The 25,267-nt window shown below is 38.7% G+C and overlaps 1 long non-coding RNA gene across 1 annotated transcript; it reads right to left on the bottom strand.

The window, feature by feature from the left end:
* Positions 1 to 1,747: 1,747 nt before the first annotated feature.
* Positions 1,748 to 21,283, bottom strand: LOC123477887 (uncharacterized). The gene is made up of 5 exons (XR_006652910.2): positions 20,731 to 21,283; positions 14,692 to 14,767; positions 13,166 to 13,474; positions 12,693 to 12,865; positions 1,748 to 3,934 (listed from the first exon to the last, which is right to left on the bottom strand). It is a non-coding gene; the product is annotated as an uncharacterized lncRNA (long non-coding RNA).
* Positions 21,284 to 25,267: the final 3,984 nt, after the last annotated feature.

Genomic DNA, 25,267 nt, shown 5'->3' with positions numbered 1-25,267 from the left:
AAAATAAATAAAAATCTGAACTCTTAGAGCTAGTGCATCCTTCTGCCTGAATGGTGAACATCTATAGACCCAGAATAGCTGTAAGAAACTACTTTAGGGTAAGTACTGACACAGTGACCCTAAAATGAATGTTGCCAGCTGCTTCGTATCATATATTCAGAAGAAATCTGTTTATGTTGTTTTATCCTAAACAATAAAATCTGAATGGTTGATCATCTTTCAAATATCAGCTCATTTTTGACAAATGTCCAGGATTTCAAATCTCCGTTCCCAGAGTGAGACAACACGGTGATAGACCACCAAGGAAGCCACATTGTTTTTGCACATCAGAAGTGTCAGAAATAACTGGGGGTTTAAAAGGCATGATCGCAGAACTCAAGTGTTACAGGTTATTTCCGACAACACAATACGCTGGGCTTGTAATGTTGGATTTTAAGCTGTTTATAGCTTTAAAAATCCCCTGGATGTTAATATTATCCCTTTAAGGTCACTTTCACTTATTATTATCACTTTTCCCTCCAAAGGAGGGAATGGGGAGTGAGGGCGATGCGTACCACATATGGGCTGTGCCTGAAACCAGAAAATGGGGAAGAGGGGTCGATTGTGTTCTTGCAGAATGGGCAGGGTGCTCTGGTCCATTCTGACTGGAGTACACAGCACATATTCTGTAAGGTCAAGCAAGTACAGAATCTGAAGCATGAATAATTAATAAGGATGTACAAGATGTCAGAACTCACATTCCCTGGATTTGCTAAGATACAGATAAATTGGAATCTGACAAAAACAAATTGTGTTTAATAACCCTTAAAGACGTGTTCCCTGAAGCATTCTGCATTTCCCTGGGTGCCCCTTCTCCAACTGCTTCTATCTTCATTTATAGTTGACAAAGTCTAGTAAGAAAAAAGTGCTTTAACTTAAGGAATAAAATCAGTTACAAAACCACTTACTTTATCACATATTTAATGTGCTTTTCTACCACTTTTTTAATATAACTTTCTAATCTCTCTATTTAGGGAAGACACATAAAGTATCGTTTAGTTTCAGCTGAGAAAGCGTCTTCCAGAGTCAGCTCTGGGCAGCATCATGGAATGAATCATCCTTGCAAACTTCCTTGATTAAGTGAAAGAGCTGGGTGGGTGGGAGAAACCAGCCTCACTAAAAGCAGGAACATAAGAAGCCCTCTGTTACCTCACAAGCAGAGCTTCTTAAGGTTACACATAGGTCAACCTGGGGCCAAATTATGAAGCCAGGGAGAAATTATATCGCTACAAGTTTCTGTGCTCCTCCAGTTTTTTATTTATCATTTTTCCCTGGGGGATCCTCAAACCTCTCATTAGTACTTGGCAAAGGTTACTCGTTAGGCTTTTTCAGATTGTCCAAATCTTTTCTTCCTTCAAGAATAGGTGTGCCTAGTCAGAAATCAGCTGCATTATGTCTCACAACTAAAGGAGAGAAAAATATAACTCCTTCCCCTCCCAAAACAAAAACATCACTAAAATTCAAAGCAGCGTTCAAGCTTAAGTTAGCCCAAAATTTTTCAAACTCTATAAATCTACTGAGTTAAACTATTAATATGTCTTAGGTATCAAAGACAGAGTGCTGTATGTATGTGTGTGACAAAATAACACTAATTACACAACTTTTCTTCAGAGCCTTGACACAACATCAAAAAAATTAATACTTTTTTAAAAATCTCAAATAATAATTTAGATTGATGTTAGAAAATTACAGGATTAAAAGTGAGGGTAGGAAGGCCATGTAATTAAGGGAGAAGGGGAAAATACATTTTACAAGTTATCACCCACTGAGTACAAACCACGTTAAAAGATAACATTTTGTGATAAATCTGGAACTTCTGATCACTGAGGAAACAATGTATTATTCACTAAGTGGTATTGGAACATATTACCAATCATTTGTATGACAAGTTAGAGCAGTTCATATATTATACAGCATCAAAATAAATTTCACATAGATTACAGATTTAAATATAAGAATTAAACCACAAAATACTAACAAAAAGCAGAAGTGATGATTTTACATAGTTACAGTGTGGAGAAGGCCTTTGTAAGGATCGTCCCAAAAGGAAAAACTATTCAAAGAAGATACTGCTAAATTTGATCATACAAAAATTAGAATTTATGTATATCAAGGATCCACTGTGAAAAAAATTAAGGCAACACAAAAGAGTCACTAAAAAATATTTTCAGCATAAGCTGTGAAAAGAAGTGAGGTATTAAAAGTCTCCCACAAACAAATCAGAAAAATGAAAATACCGATAAAAAAATTACAAGTGAAGTTCAAAAGTACTTTACAAAATATGAAATCAACCAATTTGTAAGCATATTAAAAAGTATAGGAAACACTAGTAACAAGAAATGCACATTAAACAATAATAAGATATTATTCTTTATCCATCAAATTGTCAAAAGTATTTTAAAATGAAAATTCTAGAGATTGGCAAGTATTCTGGAAAATGGTCCTTCTGTGAAGCACCAATTAATATGCATCTTGTCTAAGTCAGTTGGGCAAAATATATTAAAAGATTTCAAATTGTTCTTGACCCTTTTCTCAAGGATCCCACTCTGAAAATATTCCTTCTGTGGTAAGCACAACAGCAATTTAATAATACATATCTGAGAATCACAGAGCATATTGGCTCATTGACCTCCCTTTCTACTTCCTTGCAGCATATTTCCGTCAGTGAATATGGATCTACATAAGTAATTTTAATGGCTTCACAATATTGCATGTGCGGTTGTAAGGTAACATGTATTCATTCCCGTGCTGATAGGCACTGAGGACATCCCAAAATTTATTTTTTTAAAACGTGCTTCAGAAAACACCTTTGTACACATCTCAAATTACTTTCTTAATATTAGTCCTCAGATATAGAATAACTAAGTCAAATTTTGTCCGTTTAAAATATAAATACATAGTTTTAAAAACTTGTAGCAACTTATTCTCACCAGTAACATATAGGTGCCATTTTCCCACTCCCTTGCTTCAGAGAATGTCAACAATCTTTCTAAGCATTATCTTTCTTATAGATTAAAAAAAAAATCTCATTGCCTTATTTGGTAATTCTTATTTTACATATGTAACATAAATTTGCCTATTTTTCTATTCCCATTTTTTCTATATTCTCTTTTTTAAAAAAGATTAGTTATATTAAAAATATTAACTTTGTTTACATATGTGTTGCAAATAGTTTCTCCAAATATAGTTGTTTTTGATCTCTGTTTATGTAAATTTTTAGTACAAAGTTTTTAAATGTCTACATGGCTATAGCTCCAAGCATTTCCTTTATGGTTTCTGTATTTTGTGTCATTTGCAGAAAGTCTTTCCCGCACAGCTCAGATAAATCTTTGGTCACTACATTTAGCTTTGAAATGTTTTACTATGAAAAATTTCAAACATACATACACTTGGGGAGAATTACACATAGGCCCATCATAAAGTCAGCGAGCGCCTGCAACGGTTGCCATATTTATCTCTGTTTCTGTTTCACCAGTTTTTTTTTTTTTCACTAAAGAGTTATAAGCCAATTCCTGCCACCTTATGGCCCCTGTATCATTCACTATGTGTCCCTAAAAACAATTTTGTGACAAATCCACAATAACAATTACACAGTTAACAAAATCAACAGTGATTCCTTGGAATCATAAAATCTCAATCATTATCAAATTTCCCAAATTATCTAAAAATTTTCATAGCTGGAAGGTTGAATCATATCTAATCAAGGCCCACACACTATGGATTCCATGTCTCTCAGATCTCTTTCAATCTCAGAAATGTCTGCTCTTTTTTTTCTTTATTTTCCTCTTGCTATTGAAGTATGACAGGAACGAAATCTATTATCCGAAAGAATGTTCCCACTTTTCAGATGCAGTCTATTTCCTCGCATGGTGGCGTTTAACTTGTTCCTTTATCCCTGTAATTTCGGTAAAGAGAAGGTAGACTCGGAGTTAGCTTTTTACAAGACTACTTCATCACCTTGCTGTGGCCTTACACAGCATCATGTCCCACGTCAAACAACATCTCAGATTGCCTCATGGATGCTAAGATTGAGCACTGGATTGATTCGGTTTTCTCAGCAAGTAGATCTATGTAGTTTGTCTGAATTACATTCCTTTAACTGCAAATCTCCAGAGTAAGAATTAGACAACCAGTCAGTTTAAATAGTGCCCAGCAATTTGACTTGATTTTCATATTTTGCATCATGAAACTATGGGGGTTTTGAATATTCATTGTATGTCAGTCAGTTGGACTTCCAAATTTTCCCATTTTTGGCTAATAGAGCCCTTTTATGTTGTCTCCGATGTCCTTTGACATAAAACTAATAGTTTTTATTCTGACATCAGAGTAGTTTTACAATTATAAAAAAATTGCAAAGATAGTACAGAAAGTCCTTATATACCCCTAGACCCATTTTCCCTTATTATTAACATCTTATATCACCAAAATTGTAAATCATGCTTTATTTTTACTTACATTTGCCTATTATATGGTTTTCCATCCTTCTAATTTTAGCCTTTTGAATTAGTTTACTTTAGCATGTATCATAGGTACAACATAGATTTGGGTTACCTTTGTTACTCAGTATAAAACCTTCTCTGTTTTAGTAATCGAGATATTACTTTTATCGATATTGTTGACATGTTTGCTCTCATTAGTGTCATATTGCTGTATGTTACATTGGCCAGTGTCAGCATGTAGTCTCTTTTCCTTGTTCTTTATCTTCTTTCACTTTTAAGAAAGTTTGTATAATTTTCTAGTCATCACATTCATACTAATACCTTTATAGAATCCCTTAGTCACCCTTATAGCAAGACATTACTTGTTGGTTTTCTACTATGTAAAGTATTAAAATTAGCTTTTTAAAAAGTGGGGTCACATGGATTATGTGGGACAAAGCCCAGTAAAATTTAAGGCATGAGCCCCTCAGCATGGGTTTGAGTGTGGCAGGCCCCCTAAAGTATCTCAGAGTGGGTGGTCTGATTGGAACTGAAGTTGTTTAGTCCCATCTCTGCTGAGTCCAAAAGGGCAAGGACAGTGAAGACGTTCAGGAAGGTGGCTCTCTAAACAAAATGGGCTCATCAGTAGGGGGAATAGTCAGAAAAAACAGGCAGAAAGATGGTATCAAAATGACACTTCAAAATATTGCACAGAGTTGGCCTTATTAGGTAGGGATTTCTACCAACATTTCCTGAGGAACCCCAAAGAAAACATCCTCTGACCTGGTGTGAAGCAGCTCATGGGATAGCCTGAACTGCTAACTTGCCAAAGTATGTATTTCTTTCTTTATTTTTATTTTAAATCCTCACCCAATGATATATTTATTGATTTTTAGAGACAAAGGAAGGGGGGGAGAGAGAGAGAGTGAGGGAGAGAGAGAAACAGCAAAGTGAGAGAGAAACATCCATCGGTTGCCTCCCAAATGCACCTGGACCAGGGATCAAACCTGAAACCTAGGTATGTGCCTTGACCAAGAATTGAACCTTCAACCTTTCAGTATATGGGATGATGCTCCAACCTGGCCACTGGGCCAGGGCTAACTTGCCAAGTTTTAAACCCCAAATTATTCTTGGCAACAGAAAATGCACTTTGAATTAAGTTCTAAGGAATCACCCTTTAGGATGTAGAGAAACTCATCAATAAAAAGTTCTTTCCCACAGAAGATCCTGATAAGAAAGTTTGGGGTAACTAATTGAGGTTATGATGCATATTGATATCATGGGTGCAGAATTAATTGCAAGGTACTGGCCTACTGCTCCCTTAAATTGTTTTTTAATAGTGTGAATGAGGCAACTCAGTTCATGAGGTGAATGATTTCAGGCATAATATGTCAAAGTACGTATTTGAGATATGGTGAAAATTAAAGATTTAACCTTTGTAAGGTGTTTACCATGATTTCTGATGCATCACAGGGCCTCAAAAGACCAGTTTTAGTATTTCGATCATTATAAACCTCTATTGGTCTTAGACCAAAGGGAAGGAGTTTACCATAGATGCATCTGTGAAGCGAAGTATCTCCTTTTGTCTTTCACTGAGACGGGCTACTTCTCAAAAGAAAAATATATAATTAATTTACCTCCCTGAAATATTGTGACAATTTACTAATTAATACTATATAGTGCTTTGGAAACATCAAGTGAAATAAAAATACTAATGTTGTGTAACAATTTAACTTTGAATAGCATCTTTAATACACAGCTATGTAACCTGATTTAATTAAACAATACAAAGTTAAATAATAAAGAGCAGAGGAAGAGATAAATTAAGAGGCATTGCCCAGGGACAAGGGCATATTTTCAGATGAGATTTAAAACTAAGGTGAATCAATGAGGCATAGAGGTACTGGAAAGCAGTTTTACTTGAGAGAATATAGAGACACGGTCTCTTCTTAGGCAATCTGCTACGTTCCCTGGGACCTCATTAGGACATTAAATGCATCAGCATCTCAGATAACAGTGAATGTTAATAGCAATCACTGGCGAGACACAAAAGAGCACTTAGTTACCCTTTGGGAGAGTAAATGCAATCATTACTGAGAATTGACCAAGTCATAGAAAAGTTGAAAAAGGTAATAAATTGTGTCTGGCTAACCCTGACAATCCATGCTTCCCTTCTAGACTTTAAAATTGCTCCTCGGATGCACCTACTCAGCCAGGAGCTCCGTTTCCTTTCTGGGCCACCTCACTTCTAAAGGAAGCCGTGGGGCTGTTCTAGCTGATGGAAGGTTATCAGAAGTGATGTGTGCCACTTCCAGACTGAGGTGGATAATTAATAGTTGTGCTTATGCCATAATCGTTTGTCTTCCCACAGTCCCCTTGGTGCCTGAATGTGGAAGACACTAGCATCAAACCAAGGAAGGACCCTTGAATCTCAGAGTCCCCACTTGAAGGAAAGCAACCCACGAGAGTTGCCCAAGTCAAATGCCTGCCTTGGGCCAAACATGGGTGAGAAATAAGACTGTGTTTGTTAAACCACTGATATTTTAGAGTTGTTTGTTACCATTCCTAGAAATGTCTTACCATTCCTAGTAATATATTTTTACTTTTGAAGCTGAATTTTTGGCCTAAACGCCTAGTTGTTGGAGTAACCAGTGATCACAGACAATGCAAAGGACAGCGTGACCGGCGCAGGAACGGTCCACTCTCAGATACAATACAGAGGTCAGTAACACAAGAAAGAATTTCTTTAAAGTGACGTGGATTTCAGAAACCAGATGTCGTGTAAGGCTTTGGTAAAAGCAAGTTTCCTCGACTGTTGGTAGAATAAGTCAGACAGTAGTGGACTGAGAACTTAAGTAAAACTGAGCAGAGAACAGAAATGCAAAATGCTACTTCAAGAAACTTGCGATGAAAGGGGAAGAAAGATATATGAAGGTAGCTAGAGGAAGCAACAAAAATGTGGTATAGACTTGTTTTGTTTTTGGATTAGCATAACTGGTAGATACTACTGGAAATGCTACAGCAAAAAAGGAGTGATGTGAGACACAGGAGAGTCCCTGAGAAAACGTACAAAGTCCACATGGACAGACTTGCCTCGGATGGCAGGAGAGGAACTTCTTTCACTAACAAACAAAGGCAAGCACAGGGGGATGGCTGCCTACTCTCTCTCTGGGGACTGCAAAGAATTTGGAGATATGGACAATAATGTTTTGGTCAATAACAAAACATGGGATTATGTCAAGACAGTATACATTCAAATAAGAATGAAAATGTGTAAGACCGAGTGAAGAGGAAGACGGCAAGGACATAAATGTAGACATAGATTCACGTATAGGGATATAGACATGAAACGTAGTATAAACAATACATAGGAGGAAAAAGCAGCCTTTTTTATAGATACTGGCAATATGTTTGACAGTTATCTTGCAAATATTTTGAGTTATGAAAGAAAAAAGAAAATAATTATTATTAAGGGAATACAATGTGCCAAGTAGTGAACAGACTAGTTTGACAAGCATTTTCTCATTCATTCCACATCACAACCGCATAAGGTATTATTTTCATTTACCTTCTAACTAGTAAACTGGAGTTCAGGTCACAGTTATCAAGTAACAGAGCTAGGGTTCAAACTCATGCCAGTGTGACTTAAACATTCACAGTCCCGTTACCCTTCCAAACTGCTCTTGCATTAGGCAATGAAAGAGCTTTCACTTGGGAGACAAATAAACCAGAATTAACATATACTGTTTCCACATCTTACTTCCTATATTGCCAACTTTCTGAGAACAAGTCTATGTCTTTTTTCACCTTGGTATCACGCATAACACAGTGCTTAGGTATATTAAAAGTGTCCAATAGGTGATTGTAGTACTAAGTGTAATTTCCTCATGCCTACTTTCATATTCACAGCAGGATAAAATGAAAATAGTAAAAAGGAAGACAAAGGAGAAAAAATGTTAAAAACACTTAGAATGAGATAATTAAGAAAAAACTAAGATGGAAAAGAAATCAATGATGTGGGTTGCATAAAACAGTATATATGTTAATAATTGCAAGGGTTACTCTTTGCAGGTGTCCATGACAGTGAAACTTGTCACTGTTGATAGGCAGGGACAGCACATTCCTGCTCTGGGCCAGACCCTGATGTCTCTAAGCAGGTGGGTGTACTCAAGAAGCCTAAACAGCATATTGTTGTCAACTAACCATTATCAAGTATTCCAAAAATACTTCGTGTGTTCCAAAACCTACATTGAGTTTGAAAATCACATCTCTGTGTTCACACTGCAAATAATGCTATCTTGTGTAAGTTGATTTTAACCCCTTTTAAAACTCTATTTGAGAAGCCTTTTAGGGACTAGATTTTAATATATACAATTTTAACAACATGGAGTTAAGAGTTTGGAAGCAAAATAATGCATATTCTAACAAAAGTTCACAGTTTTAGGTATCAAAGGAAATCATAATTTGCATAATACACAATAAGCAACATTTGCAAACTACATATATGGAGTGTGGGTACATCTGGCATAATATTTCATTCGAATACTCTCTTTGCATTATGTACTCAGCATGTCAAATAGTACCAGTTATTTCAGTCCCCAAATTAACTACATATTCAAATGCTTCACTCCAAGTCTATAAACAACAAAGCCCCAACCAAAAATCCTAAGAAAAGGGAATGGTCTAAAGTTAAAACACTAGATTTTATTTTTAATTAAAAATTACTTTTATAAATGATATGTAATTTTTTATGAAATCCAAGCCAAAAAAAAGAAATAATGATTCTAAGTCCAATTAGCTAGAAATTTTTCTTACTAACCTTAAGTGAACATCAGACTAGACAGCGCTAAGCAAAAATTCATAGACAAAAGAGACATTAATTACTATAAAGTAGGGATTGTTCTATGCATGTTTAAAAATGATTTAATTGCATTTGCGCTTAACAGCAAAACAGAGTAAAATGTAAAATATTTTAATTTTGAATAAATTTTTAACCAAATTAATAAAAATCACAAAGAAAACTATGGAGTGGCTGGAATTATTATGGTTATGTTTTAAACTGTATTTCACTTCTAAATGCTACTGATTGATCATATGAAAACATGAGGCGATTGCCACACTAATATTTCCTCCTGCCTTTTATTTTATTTTTGTTGATTAAATACTGTATGAGCTACCAAGATTTACATTCCGTCTCAATTCTCATAATCTCCATAGATGCTTAGTCTTAGTTTTGTACTGAAGTGAAATGATGCTCAGATCTGTTCTTGTTATCAGGTCCTCTCCTCCCCTGAGTCCTTTATTTTAATGAATTGCCTGGATTTCGGCATCAAGTAGACTTGCCAGGAAGGACTCAACACGGCTGGTTTGTTCATGTTTGGGAATGGCTGCCTCTTGCTTTCACACTTAATGGACGGTTTTGGTGAGTGTAATATACGTGGGTCACACGCTGCCTCAGAACGAAGCTTCTTTACTCCGTTGTCTGTGGGCATTCAATATTGTTATGTAGAAATCTGAGGCCAACCTGATTTCCCCCAACAGATGTTATTTGAGTATTGCTTAAATGTGTCAACCACATTTTTTTATCTGTAAAGTTTGGTAACTTGATCAAGGCATAAATCAGGATTCTTCATTCAACATTAACCTTCTCTGGAGCATGGCGTGGTCTTTCAGTATGTAGAGCCAATTCTTTATTTATTTCAAGAGACTGTTTCTTTTTAATTGATGTCTTTCAATTATTTCTGTTTTATTTGTTGGCTTCTCAACTTTGAAAACACTAACTATCCTAATGTTGAACAATATCTTTTCTTCATGTATAATTTTTTTCTAGCTGTATAAAATTTCTGCCTTTTCCTTTTGAATTCATTTGTTTTTCTTCTAATCCCTTGGTGTTCTAATGTTTTGAATTTTGCAATAGTATTGTTTGGGACTTCAGAAAGAAAGCTGACATTCCTGTATACCTAATTAAAAAAATTCAGAATAATGGACATCAGGCAGTTATCATGAAAAGCTATGCTTTTTAAACAAAAGCAATTGGTGTTTCTAATAATAAGAATTTATGCTTTTGAACCTACCCCTGCCTCTAACATGCTTCTAATGTCAATTATGATTCACATGTGCCGAACCCAAAACAGAACTACTTTCCCAATCTTCTGATATAATGCGTTCTGATTATCATTGAGTGATACTAATCAATACTTTTAATCTTCTGTGTCTAATATCCAGCACTTTCCCCCTTACAAGCCTAGATAAGAACTATTCAAAAGGAGTTTTGAAATGTATATTTTTCTGCCAGATTTCATGTCACTTAAAAAAGGTTATTTTTAAAAGTAACTACTTTTTATCTTGGAAAATAATTTTCTAAGAATAAAATGGAGTGTGTTATTTTAAGGTTTGTCTTTTGCAAACCAGAAACTGGTCAAAATAAGACTAAAATGAGGGTAATTAGGATCTGGAAGTAAAGAACAATAAAAAGAATTATATTTTATATTCAAATAGCAGAACACGGGAGTAAAAATTATCTGAGTTAAATATCACTGTAAGGAACAAAACCATCATCCTAACTCCCTAGGGACTAAAGAATCAGGATGGCTAGTCTGCCTCTATGGTCAGGAAAAGCCTCACACAGTTATCAGCCTCTCCAATCTTTTATTCAAAACTGTATATTTTATTCCAAATATAGGAAAAACATGAGAATATGGAATTGTATGGAAAAAGACAGTAAACAGTATTTTGGCTGGACATACAAGTTTGAGTGCGGCTGAAATATCCTGGGGTCAGGATGGAGGTTCTTGAAACACACAGTCCAAAGCTCACTCACTCCGAGGTCTTAACAGGCCCTCGGGAGGAATAGATATGATCAGTAATGCTTCTCAAGGCCTTCGAATTGATAGTATTCATTTCACAGATAGAAAAATGCTATATTCATTTTATAGATTAAAAAATGAGGATTAGAGAGGTTAAAAAACTTGTTTAAAGTCATACAACTTAATTTACAAGAAAACTGGAACCAGAATCCAGGTCCCATGACTTCCTAAAGCGTGTAATAGAAATGCAAGAGTTAGGGAGGCTTAGCTGGCTGTGCACCTTATTCTCATATTTCCTGAGCTTGAATGTGTTTCAAAAGAGCACCGTCTTCTCACCTGACCTGCTGCTCTAGAACATGACGGGGCAAGTAACGGAGTAACCCATCTTACTGCATATGATTTATAGTCTATGGCTGCAAGCATTTTTTTCTCTTTAAGACATAAGATAAAGTGTGTAATTTTCACATTTACAAATTAAAGTCACAATGAAAATCAGATGAAACCTGAATAGGATGAGTATAAAATACCAAATATCAAAAATATCAATTATGTGTTTACAGATGTGTTAAAAGCAAAGAATCAGTGATTGAGAGAAAGCTAAGATATATAAGGTACTCACTAGCCACCCTTAAAAACTTCAAACAATTACAAGAACGTGAAGTGTTGAAATTATGTTATGCATATGAGCACATGGAAAAATCCATAAAATCTATTTTTATATTACAAAACATTTTAAGAAGTATTTTTTACCTGGTGGCCCATTTTGTAGTAAGTACCTTTGTAACCTCCCAATAAATTTACAATCATAGTAGACTGTGATTACTTACTATCTCTTTTCTGAAATAGACTCTGTATGTGCAATTAGAAGGGCAATTGGACTGTATAAAGAGTTAAGAGGAGTGGGAGGCTGTGAAAGGAGGGGGTGTCTTTCTTTGAAGTAAAAAAAAAAAGGTAAAATTTGCTACTTTCAGTCACTAGTAGAAAATTTTTTCTTATGTCTTATGGTATCTGGTATAATGGTTGCTGCTACTGAAATTATATTTTATTAACTAGATATTACTCTATGTACCTGAACCATGTCTACAAATTCATGCGGTGGAACTAGCACTTCCCAGGGCAGCACTGACTGCATCTAGACTATCCAACACCTGTCTAGAGCTTCTGGAGATTCGCAACCATTAACACGTCTCATCTAGAATTGTCTGTTATTATTAAACTGCAGCGGAAGTAACAAATAAGACATTACTTAGATATCTGTTTCCAGAAGAAATAATATTAGAATCAAGACTTAAAGAAAGATGGCCCTGTACCTTGTTGAATAGTTGCCGCATTGCCCCACCTCCCACTGAGTTGAATTGTACTGCACAAAGTGATTCAAGTTAGCACAGATAGCCGCTGGAATGTTTAAATAGGTTTTGTCACCACTTACCTTAATTTAGGTTACAAAATTACTCTGACATGCTTCACAGAGGCAGGAGCTTTCCTGATTCTGCTCCTTCAGGTGGGTTTTAAACTCACTGCTTACTCTTATCAAGATGAAGATCACATTTGATCCTACTAATGAGGTTTGAAGCACAGTTTCTCCTCGCAGGACTGTTATTCCTAAAAAAAAATAGGCTGAAGAAATTAGTGCTGGATCCCTCTGCTTTTTTCTTTTACCTCGTAAGCCTACCCATGGCTCAAAACTGTCAGCTCTGTTAAGAGCCACACTCACTAAGAATGCTCTCTTGCATACGTCGTCATCGGTAAGCCTCTCTAATACACTTTCTCCTTTGAAGCTGCCTTTACTATGGGAGGATTTTTTTCCCATACCCATCTTACCTCTTAAAAAATCGTATTTGTTTATTTTTAGAGAGAGAAAAAGAAGGCGAGAAACACTGATGTGAACCATGGATGGATTACCTCTGACACGCGTCCTCATGCGGGACGCAGCCACAACCCAGGCATGCGCTCTCAGCAGGATTGGAAAAGGCGACCTTCGCTTTGCAGGCTGACACTCAAACAGTGGCGCCCCACCAGTCAGGGCAAGATATCTCATTAAGTAAGTTAGCAGTCAGTGTTCAGGATCTCCTCGGCTCTCTCTATAAAGGAGCTTTACTGTCTTGTCTTTTATTGTCCTTCAGTATATTTTGAAATTGACAGTAAAGATTGATATTAAAGCTCTATAGACAGCAATCATATCTTCTGTCATACCTTAATCAGCATCAGGTTCTACAAAAACAAAGACAACAGATTCCCTCTTAACTAACTGTGGTCTGAGATTGTTTTCAACTCTATTTCAGTATCATAATATCTTTTTAAAATTTAAAGAAGTCCATGCATTTAAAACAAGCTGCAACACCATCATTAGAAACTAGAAAATATGGGGAGCTTGATCCTACCAAAAAAAGAAAAAAAACCCCACACACAGTGAAAAGACTGTAAGCTGTATGCAAATTGCTTTCTTTTAAAATGGTAGCATGATCAAACCAAATGACATTTCTGGGTCTTGGCACATCAAATTGCCCACAGATGAAAGATGACTTAATTGCTTTGACCATACTCTGAGTCAGAAGAACTCAGTTGGCAAATATAAAATTATCTTGGTGCTATTTGCATTTGCATTTGAATAACTGGTGATTTCATTTTAGTGCCCAAAGTCTAGCAGGTGACAAAGCAGCCCGCAGGTAGTGCAGCAGGCCTCGCAAGCAGCGGATCCAATCCCTGACCAGAGTGTCGAAGGGTGCAGAGGACACACTGATCTTGTCAGCTACATCCGTGTGCAAAGGAAATACCGCTGTCAGCTCAGCACCTTCAAATTCAGATCACAGTATATTGAGAGTTTATGTCTTTAGAGGTTAAGCAGTTAAGCATTCGCAGAGATTTGTTGCCTATACCATCACCTTTAAATGACCTCCTAAAAATCTTTTAATAATTAATTATTATGCTAAATATCTAATGTTACTGTTAATAGCTTAGCTTGCTTCTCATAATTTCACCTCACAATGTATTTCCAATAAATAGTCACAACAGAGGGCAGCTAGCTGTATTTTAGAGTTTACTATGTAGCAGCCTGAATAAAGTAAAAATATATATAAGAGGAAAAATATGACACAAAGAATAGGAAATTTCTCCAGGCCTTGTATTACATGTGATTCCAAAGCAAGTCATGGTAAAACATAGACTATAGACTCTCCATTTCTTCTAACCTGCTATCTTTGAGATGATGTTACTTTAATATTTTCTAAACTTTGTCATATAAACAGCAAACTTAATTCAGAAAAAAAAATCTGCCATCACTGATTGCCATAGCCAGGATCATAGACATTTAAATCAAAAGTCACTTGAGTTGGAAAAGGTTTAAGTTTTTTCAATAAATTATTTTTTATAATGACTATAAAAGTTATATAGTACACAGAGGCTAGCTGGAGCTAGATACTTTACTGTACCTGAATTGTGGGGAATACTTTCTGAGACATAAAGCTGACAATCAGACACCCGAGTGTGACTGGGAAATAGCGGCCCCTGAAAGATTAAAGTGTGAATTTAGTAACCTCAAAGGCAGAAGCCATTGTTCTTTTGCTTGGGAAGCAAGGGACAGAATGGGTGAATGACAATACGAAGACATGTGAGGAGATCAAGAGGATAAAATCATACCCCAAAAATCACTTCGTCAGAGCTGAAAGCATTTTTGCCCCACAAAAAAATCTTTACTTCTTCTATTTAAAAAATAGTTTTGTGACCATGCTAAAGTATAAGCATAAAATGCCTTAATTTAAAAAAGTTAAACTGAGTTATTCATTATTGAAACTCAGTAAGAGTCCCTAGTATTGCAACATAATCATCAAGTATTTTTAATGTCATGAATTCTCTTCAAAAATTGAATTATTAGTAAAGAAGTCAGATATCTGTGGTTAAGTGAAAATATATATTGTTTATGAATACCATTATTTTTAAATGCATTCTTGACCCAAACAACATGAAAGAATATGGTTTAAGTAATGCAATTTAAGGAGCAAAATTATGGAGAGCAAATTTTCTAAATTAGAAAATTATTTTTTAAAAGATAAAGAATGAATACTGATGCAAAGAACCTAGAGGAAATATTAACACTTTTTAATATAATCTTTCTTTCTTTCTTTCTTTCTTTCTTCCTTTATACTTATTTACTTATTTTTAGGGAGAGAAAGCAGAGGGAGAAACATGGATTTGTTGTTCCACTTATTTAGGCACTCACTGGTTGATTCTTGTATACGCCCTGACCAGGGATCAAACCCACAACCTAGGCACATTGGGATGACACTCGAACCACTGAGCTACTCAGCTAGGGACTGCGATCTTTTATTCTTCTGCTTTTCTAATTGTTAAAGAAAAAAAAATACTATCCGTGTAACAAGCAGTAAACATCTGTCATCTATAACCTCTTCATTTTTTATAAAAGTGTGTAATGTAACTTATGAAACCCCCACCGCCTTGACCCTCCATTTTCCTCACAACTCTGCATATTATTAACTTTTTAAAATGCGGACTATTTTTAAAACATTTATTTGTGTTTTCTTTTTCTTAATAATTCTGAACAACATTTTAAAAATTTAATCTTTATTGTATTTTTTCCACTACCATTTAGTCCCCTTATACCCCCTCCCCCCAGCAATCACCACACTGTTGTCCGTGAGTCTTTTTTTTGTTTTTGCTGGATCCCTCCACCCCCTAACCTGCCCCCCAACTAGCTGTCATCTGCTGTCCATCTATGAGTCCTTCCCCATTTTCCTCATTAGTCTTATCCCCCAAATGAAAATCTATATCATTTGGGGGATATTTATATTTATTTTGTTCATTGCCAGCTTAAATTATTTTCCTATTGGATAGTTTCTTGTTGTTTTGTAGAAGTTCTTTGCGTATTTGATATGTTTATTTTCTCTTTCTAATCTGCCATTTGTTTTTTAAACTTGTTTATAGTTTCTTCCTTTGCAGAACAGGAATTTTAAATTTTTTATGTAGTTAAATATGTCAACCTTTTTCTGTGTGAGTCCTTTGATTTTTGCCTTGTTTAGATAAACTTTTCCACCCTCAGGTTCTAAAAAACAATCTCTATAAACATAGTAATGTTTTCATTGTCTTACTTTAAATGTATTTCTCAATCCACATACAATTGATTTAATTCTGATTCTAATAAAATAAAAGTAGAATTTCTCTTCAAATATTTCCAGAATAATAAAACCTGTAGGCAATAAATAGCTGAAGTTTAAAAGGAAAAGATAATTCAGACAAACCTGATTACCTTCCTTTTTTTTTAAAGATTTTATTTATTTATCTTTACAGAGAGAAGAAGTGAGGGAGAGAAACATCAATGTGTGGTTGCCTCTCACGTGGCCCCCACTGGGGACCTGGCCTGCAACCCAGGCATCTGCCCTGACTGGGAATCAAACTGGTGAGCCTTTGGTTCGCAGCCCCTGATTACCTTCCTTGATAAAAATAATAACAAGTAAATTAGCCCTGGCTGGTGTGGCTCAGTGGATTGAGCGAGGGCCCAAGAACTTAAAGGTCGGCAGTTAGATTCCCAGTCAGGGCACATGCGTGGGTTGTGGGCCAGGTCCCCAGTTGGGGGCGTATGAGAGGCAACCATCAATGTATCTTTCATACATCAATGTTTCTCTCCCTCTCTTTCTCCCTTCCTTACCCTTTCTCTAAAAATAAATAAATGAAATCTTTTTAAAACATTAATGGGTCAGGGAAGATAAGATGTGTAATACATTTTATGTTGTCTCCATAAATCTTTCATGAACAATTAATTCAAGTTGGCGTTAAGGTGACCACTGTCAAGTGAATTGACATAAACTGGACTATAAACAACAGAAATAATAAAAACATTGATGTATCCAGTCATAGGGAGGGAGAAAGAAATAGCACACAAAGATCACAGATAGATCCATAAAACAATCCAGAAGGAAGAAAAATAGCATATTCATCAATTTAACAAATGTCACTAAATTGAAAAGTGCACTCTACACATTTGAAGCATTATCGTGTAAGATTCTTGCAAATAATAAAAACACAGTAGGATATCCAAATCAGAACTGACTTTGAGCCAAATCCATGGCCATATCTGTATCCATATACCAGTTGATTCAGTCAAATACACTATGGTGACCACTTTGTAACTGGCTAGAGACAAATTCCTTCAGTTTGATATGGCAGAAAGAGAGAGAGGGAGCACTCCACAAGCAGAGCAGTCGGGGACTCAGGAGAAGGGAGAGGCTGAGAAGGGTAAGGGCACGGATGGCCTGGGAGCATAAAAGGCCCCACAGAAATGGCCCCATGCCCACCCCCACCCCGTGACCCTCAAGTATGGCTCAAGCAGTAAATTGTTGGCCTAGTCTACCAGCACCTGAAAGTTATGATTGAAAAAGTAAATTAGCCCTGGCTGGTGTGGCTCAGTGGATTGAGTGCCAGCCTGTGAACTAAAAGGTTGCTGGTTTGATTCCCGGCAGAGCACAAGACTGGGTTTCTGAACAGATGCCCAGTAGGGGGCACATGAGAGGCAACCACACATTGATGTTTCTCTCCCTCTTTCCCTCCCTTCCCCTCTCTCTAAAAACAAATACATAAAATCTTAAAAAAACAAAATGAGAAAAAGTAAATTAAATACAAACCAACAATGATAATTAAAGGTGACTACACTGGTTTAGATGAAACCGTCACAGAAGCATAATAAAGCATTAACATTAAATCCACATACCATTTTAGTGTTTGCAAAATGCTTCCACATAGTCTCCTTTGATTAATACCCCGAAGCAGTCGGGAAAGCAATGATTAATAGATCCATTTTCCTCCTGAGGCTAAGTAGGATCAAGAAAATTGCCAAAGATTACATAGCTCTTCTGCTGAGAATCTGTGATTTCTACTATACCAGCTCATATCTTTTAAAGCAATTTGCAAGGAAGTGCAATCAGGTTTCGACATCTGTAAAAATCATAATTCAAAAACTTCATTTTAAAAGAAAAGCAAATGAATACACTAAATGCATTTTTTGTCCTCAAATCTGTGTACCTACCTATCCTTACCCTTCCTTCTGTCCTTTCATTTCCCCCATGACTCATGTTCTCAAAAGCAGTGGGACTAAGGGAAGCAACTCAAGGGAGTAAGAATACAGGGTGAGGAAAAAGTGGTTGTGAGTATGTGAAGCACAGAGTTTATTCTTGGATTAGTATTTATTAATTATTATATTGTTTTCCATATGAACAACTATAAGCCTATGTTTGTCCCATCCCACATTCCAGCACACGGATTACAAAACAATCTTTCTGGGAAAATCTCAACTTCTTATCCATGAGGTAATGGGAGATTTTTATTTTTTCCAGAAATACCTGAAGCCTAGGCAGCTCCCAAATCACTTTTGAGATTAACTTTTAAAGCCCCCATACCATACGGTAATATCCATTCTCCACATGCACATTATACTGCAACAGACAGACAGCCTGGTTTGCGTGCTAACACCACTGCGTGCACATGAAGGCCCCTTCAGGTAGTCTGAGTGAAATACTGCACCAGAGGAATAGTATTCGTATGTTTAATCACTCTTGTCTTGATGCCTTGTAGCTGTCGGTTTCCTTTTTATAATACTTTCTTAGCAACATGTAAATATAGTGTGAATATACATGTCTGGTGTGTGTATGTATATTGTTCCAAGTGGACAACTCAGTCAATGCAGTTTTCAGCCAGATACATTAACTGAATGTTTCTTGAACATAAGTTAAAATGATTATGTCCAACAACACTGCATTGCTATAATAGATCAAATGACCTCATCACAATTGTTTGAGGTGTCAAATTTATCCATGTTAAAATTTAAAATTTAACTGTGAAAAGCTCCCTAACTAACCATCTGTTGATCTAGTTCTTCCTAAATATAATCAAATTTCTTTCAAACAGAAACTCTTGCATTGACAGAGTAAATGAGTCCAAATATTTGGTTTAATAGATCTCTGCTTTAATTAGTCAAATAAAATTAATCTTTCTCCTGAAATGGAGTTTACATTTGTCTGTTTTATCTACAATGTTTTTTAAGGATACTCATAGTGTTTTGTACACTACAAAAAGCATAGCTACTTGCGCTTATATTTTAAACAGCTGGCTGGGTATCTAATCATACTTGTAGATGAAAAATGTTCTTAGTTGGGATGTCATCTCTAAGTTTTACTGGATTTCAGTCTTCCTTATAAAAGGGAGCAAATTTTGCAAAATACTCACACTTCAGAAACATTTTGATTCACAAAGTTGTTAGGTATCCAGATTTTAATATGTGCATTAAGTGTTTGGAAAATGATTTAGCTTCAGGTGGTATTTCAGGCTCAGAAAGCCTAATCCTGAAAGATTGTGACATGAGAGGACTGTTTAATAAAGAAGGTGAAGGACTATTGAGAAAAATGGGGCAGACTGTTTACTAATGTTGACTAGTAAAATTCCATGAGAAACCAGAAGACTTTGTTTCAACAAACGGTCATTTCACATCAGTTTCCCTTCTCCCATAGGTAGTAAGCATCATCCACAAAAAGTAAACAGAGGACTGCTTTTACTGAAAATATCCATACCTGAAAGAGAAATCTGTTGATGATTAAAGTATCTGAATAGTAATTCAGCACTGGTTTTCACTAGCCAATCAATTTCTGAGCACACTGAAATATTTATAAAGTTACAGTAACTTCAGTACGAAATGACTTGTTCAAATCCTGATGTAGAAATTAACCTGTGATTTAATTTATTCCATCAAATTATACATTTGTGATAGATTGAAGAATCATATTTATCAATCCCTAAAATAATTATGTTTGAATCTATAAAAATTATGTGTGTAGATATAAAAAACACAAACTCCTATTTACAAATAATTAGCTTCCAAGATTGTGTCTGGCAACGTTTAACGATCACGAATTTCCAGCTCATGTTTTGTCATTGTAATCGATTTATCACTGAAACAATTTTTGAGGCATTAAATAAAGTCGTATTTGAGTATTTCATATTCAGCTTTTCAGTATTGCTGTCATCCACCTCGATATTCTCCTCATTGCCAGGAGATGGCGCTATGGGTTTTAAATCGCAGAACTAAAATCCCAAAGCTGATCTCAGCCCTTTTCAGTTTGTTTCTTGATTAGTGGAGACCAGGCAAGCCCTAAAAGTGTTAACAACTTTTCTTTTTTAAAAAATCCGGATGTTTTCCAACCTTGGATAAACATAAGATTAGGTGGGGGGAGGACGTGTAACAGAAAAAAGTGTATCACCTAGTGAGTGCAACTGAACGCAGAACATCCCAGGTAATTTTTCGAAATTCTTTTCACGAGCTTTCCTCCACCCCCATCCACACATCCTATATTGTTCTCTGGGGTCTCAGCAGTGCAAGGCAGGCAGCAAGTCTTTCCGCTCGCCTTAAAAGTCGCCGTAATATGAAAGTTCCCGCAGGCGGAAGGCGAACCCTTCGCTGGAGGACTCACCTGCGCAGCTGTGTGGGGCGCATAGTCGCGCTGGAAAAAAACTTTCTCAGGCGGTGAGGGTCCTCCTCCAACGTCTGTTCAAACTTAAGCTAGCCTGTCGGCTAACAATTGTGAAGATCAACTTCTTTTTATTTAAAATAGATAAAGAAACAAGAAAAATCTTCCCGAAAGAACTTTATATCAACAGGTTTCCACGTTTCCGCGGTCGAAGTTCTTGGAATCGCCAAGTCCTTCACCAAAGCAGCTGGGAGGCTGGGGCCTTGGGCTTACTGGCAGTCGCGTTTCAGCTCCCTTGGCCCTTGCACCCTCGCTACCCTCCTCCTCATTAACACCGCCCGTCCCCAAGACTGGGGTGGACCCATAGTATCTCTCTGCAGTGAGCTTTGTAGGACCTGGCGAACTGGGTAAGAAAATACTGATAACAGAACGACACCGGAAGGCTCTACTTCAGGAGCTCGTTGAGCTTCAATTTCTCCGCCAACGGGTAGATCCTGAGCTCCCAAACCCCGAAGGGGCGCAGGGTGATACTCCTCAGCTGTGCAGGCTTCAAGCTGACCGGAGCGCCACTCACCAGACGGCTTGGGGCGGGCGAGGGGCGGAGACAGGCAAGTGCAACTTCAAGGTCAGCACGCCTCCGACCCCAGCTAAAAAGCCGCCAAAGGTGCCTGAGCCTGGAGCGCGGGGGGTGTACCTTGCTTCTACGGGGTGGGATCGGGTACTTCCCGTTCTGGGAGGATGCTCATTTGGGGTCCCCTAGGTCCCAGCCAGACTGGACGGGGCGGCCGGCAAACGCCTCCCGCAGGGGGTCCCGTCACTCTCAGAGAATCTGCTTTTCCAGAGCAGCTCTCAAGCGAAAGTTCAGTCATCTTTGCCAAACTTTGCTTTTATTTTTTGGAATGTTTTCAAGTAGATAAACTGAAACACACACACACACGGACAAGCCTCCCTTTCAGAAAACACACAGATACCCAAATCCCAGTGTTCAGAGTTCTCCAAATTTTTAATCTAGGTAAGCAATAAACTGTTTATCGGGGCTATAGAAATAACAAAGAGGGACTCCAGGCTTTCCTCTTGAAAAGGAGATTAGATTGTGTTCCGTTCTGGTTTTATTTGAGTTCCTATTTCAAATTTCAAGCAAAGATTAATAAAGACGATCACTAACAAATTTAAGTGTGACTTAAAAAAATTAGTTTGGTCTGAAGCTCATTTCAGGGCGGTGCAGCTTGCTCTTTTAGAATCTTTTCAATGCCATAGGCTTGTTCCCTCCTGCAGTAACAGAACTGTATTCATCTTTGTACAACATGCTCTGTCGCCTGTAAACTTGGTGTCCAACACTCGGCCAAGAACGTTCCCTGTGCTGATGTTTGTGGGCCGACGGGCGCTAAGCCAACCAGCCCAGCACCAAGGGCTTCTGCTGGGTGTTTCTGGGGGCAGTGAGCACGGACCTGCCTGCCGAGGGGCCTGAGCTTCTCCTGCCAAGCTGCCGGCAGAAGAGACCAGACAGTCCCTGCATTTCCTGTCCCCCAATTGCTTCGGGAACTCACAGTGACCTCCGAATAAGCACCATCAGAAAACTTCACTTCCATTGCTCATTCTCTGGGGTCATCTCTGAGTCAGGAGATTTCCCCGCGGGCTAATTTCCCACCCTTTCATGCCAAGGAACAGGAATGTGTTTATTTTGGCTTTTCCTCTGCTACTCAGTCAGCTTGCTAGTTACACCAGGAGCCCAGGCCCTTTCCCCCTGCTTCTTGCCAAGAATAAAGTTCAAGTGCACAGATTTCCTGAGCTCCTGCGGCCAGAGGGCACTAAGTGAGCAGCTGACGTCAGCCCTCCTCCGCCAGCCTGAAACCAGGCGGCGGGATCCCACTCAAGTGAGCAGAGAGAGCCCAGCCAGGGACTTAGTGCTGACGACGATTAAACCAGGTAACGAGAGGCCAGGCAGATGTGTTTTCATTGCCCCCTGAGATAAACGCGGTGTTAAGTGCCTGACAACTTCCCAGAAGCAATCAGCAAACGTTTACGAGTGCATAAACCTCAAAGACCATTCCCCGACGGTTGTTATAAGGCCCACATTTAGAGCTTCTATAAATTCTCCGTCACTTTCCCAAAACTAAATTTCCAGGATCTATTAAGCAGTCACCTCCTCCGGGGAGACCTGGAGGATTTTCTTGAACCGCTAAGAAAAGAGGTTTTTGCCTCCTACTGAATGAAATAAAGTTGTGCAAAAGTTTGTTCCCAGAAGTTTGAATGGACGCGGGGAGGAGGAGGGAGGAGGGAGAAGAGTGTGGACGTGGGGTCGCGGAAGGCCAGGAGGTACTCTCGCCTGCAGAGTTATCTGATGACGGTGAAGGACAGGGAGCAGGCGAGAGTCCCAAGTCTAAGCCAGGGCAGGAGGTGCCTAGGCGGCTTTCTGTGGTTACCCCTGCTGGGCATTCCGGAAGGCCCTTGCAGGGCACAGCAAAGCCGGAGCTACCACCTGGCCCGAGAGTGGAAGATTCTTTGCCCTTCCAGGGCCTACTGATGGGCCGGCAGGAGTCCCACTGAAAAGGCAGGCTGGATGAAGAACCGAGTCAGACACCCGTACGCGTCTCCACTTCGCCCGGAGCCACTATGGTGGCAGCCTCGGTCCTCCGAGGACTTTGAATAAGTTAGTATCAGGCACACTCGACTCCCCTACACGTTTATGGAGAACCTTTGTTTACTATCCCAGCCGGGGTAGGGGCTGCCAATTGAAAAATAATAACAGGAGCAGGTCTTTAGTTTCCTAAAGGGAGAGGTTAACAGCTGCGAGCGCCCGGGAAGGGGGGGGGGGAGGAAAGCGGTGAGCGAGGGCTTTGGGGTCCCCAGTGAGCCCCGCGGGCTGGCTCAAGCTCTCCAGAACCGCGAGCCTGGGTCCCAGGCTAGAAAGCCCTCCGCAGCCCTCGCGCTGTGTGTCAGTCTTTGGGCTCCAGTAAATCCTAAGGCGCGAAGGTAACCGACGACGGCGAAGTATTTCTGTCCCCGTGAGACTGAATCTCAGGCAATTATTTTGAAAAGATACCGCGGGTTATTCATCCCTTCCAGGTGACAATGCAGAAGCTTCTGCGTCTCCCTCACCCTTCCTTTATGAAATAAGGCGCCCAACTGTTCTGATATTACCATTCAAAAACAGGTTTTGTGGCGAAACTCATTTGTGAATCTATTACAGAGATTAATAGATTATTTCTCCTTTTTTCAACTAATTCTCAGTTGGGAAATTTAACCATATGGTAAGGAGAGAATTAGAATTTCATCACATTAGAGCAAAATGTAATGAAAAGAGTCCAACACCTGGGGCCAACTCAGAAAGCCACAATTAAAAGGTTTTTAATGAAACCAGAGAAACCAAAAATTTCATAGGCTTCAGTAATTCTGCCACATAGGAAAGATTTATTGGAGGTGTTGGGAAATACTGTTTTTACTTATGTCAGAAGGATGAACACCAGCCGCTAAATGCCATGTGCTCCTAGACACGCAACTCGGGGACGAGAGGACGGCGTGTACCACTTTGCATCCGGATAGGAGCACTGTCCTCGCAGATCCGCCTTTACCAGCCCTCCCAGAACCACCCGGCAGGGCCAGCTGTCCCCGAACGGCTTCCCAGCCGTGGCGGTTACGTTTCGGGCAAATCAGTATGCCCAAATGCCCCCACTTGGGGTGGGAGAGGATTTGACTCCTGCTTAAATTGATTATTCTGAAACCACGAGATATTAATCCGGTAGAAAGTTTGAGAAATCAGTTCTTTCCTATTTAGGAAATCGTGTGCTTGAGTCACCATCACTGTAGCGGTTATTTGCAAAGCGTCGCAAAGACACCCCCACGCCTTTAATCGAAAGGGTTGCATAGGCAATTTGCTCTTCATTTTTCTCCCCCCCCCACCCCCAATCCCGGTTGGAAATGGGCGGGGGCGGGGTGGAAATAAGGCAGTGTATTTAAAAGGGACGATTGCTTTCCTCTCTTACTAGCTGAGAATCTAGGGTGAATTTTGGGCAAGTCAGTGGGGACACCAGTCCCCCCACCCTGCAAAGCCCCATCTCCAAATCCAGACCAGTGTCATCCTATGAACATGAGTGGAGAATAAGTCTCCGGGGAAGATAATTTAGCACAAGATGAGGCAGCAGTGGTGAGGGAAGGACAGTGGGGGTAGGGGTGGGGGTGGGGGGCGGTGGGAGGGAGCGTAGGCTTTCCACGGGACTCCCAGGCTTCGCCGCGGATCCACAATTTGCTGAAGGAGCAAAGAACATCCTCGGCTCTAAGTAGGGCTTTTAGTGTGCTCATTGATGAGTGAAAGTCGCCACACATGTCAAGCTAAAGGCAGTTGTTGGGTTACTAACAGGACCCAGCGCCTTGCAAACATATGCGCTAAGCTGTGTATACAGATGGCAGGCAGAATAACAGAGCAGGCGCCTTTTATAAAGCTCTAGCTGCTGCCTGTCTTCAGACCTGGGAAAGGAAACTATTCAGACTCGCGGCCAGATAGCGCCTGCGATTGTTTGTTACCGTTTTAATCCTATTAATT

This window comes from Desmodus rotundus, chromosome 8, assembly GCF_022682495.2.
Source record: "Desmodus rotundus isolate HL8 chromosome 8, HLdesRot8A.1, whole genome shotgun sequence".
Taxonomy (NCBI): Eukaryota; Metazoa; Chordata; class Mammalia; order Chiroptera; family Phyllostomidae; genus Desmodus; species Desmodus rotundus.
Note: the sequence above shows the minus strand (reverse complement) of the source record. Positions and strands in the feature narration are given on the sequence as shown.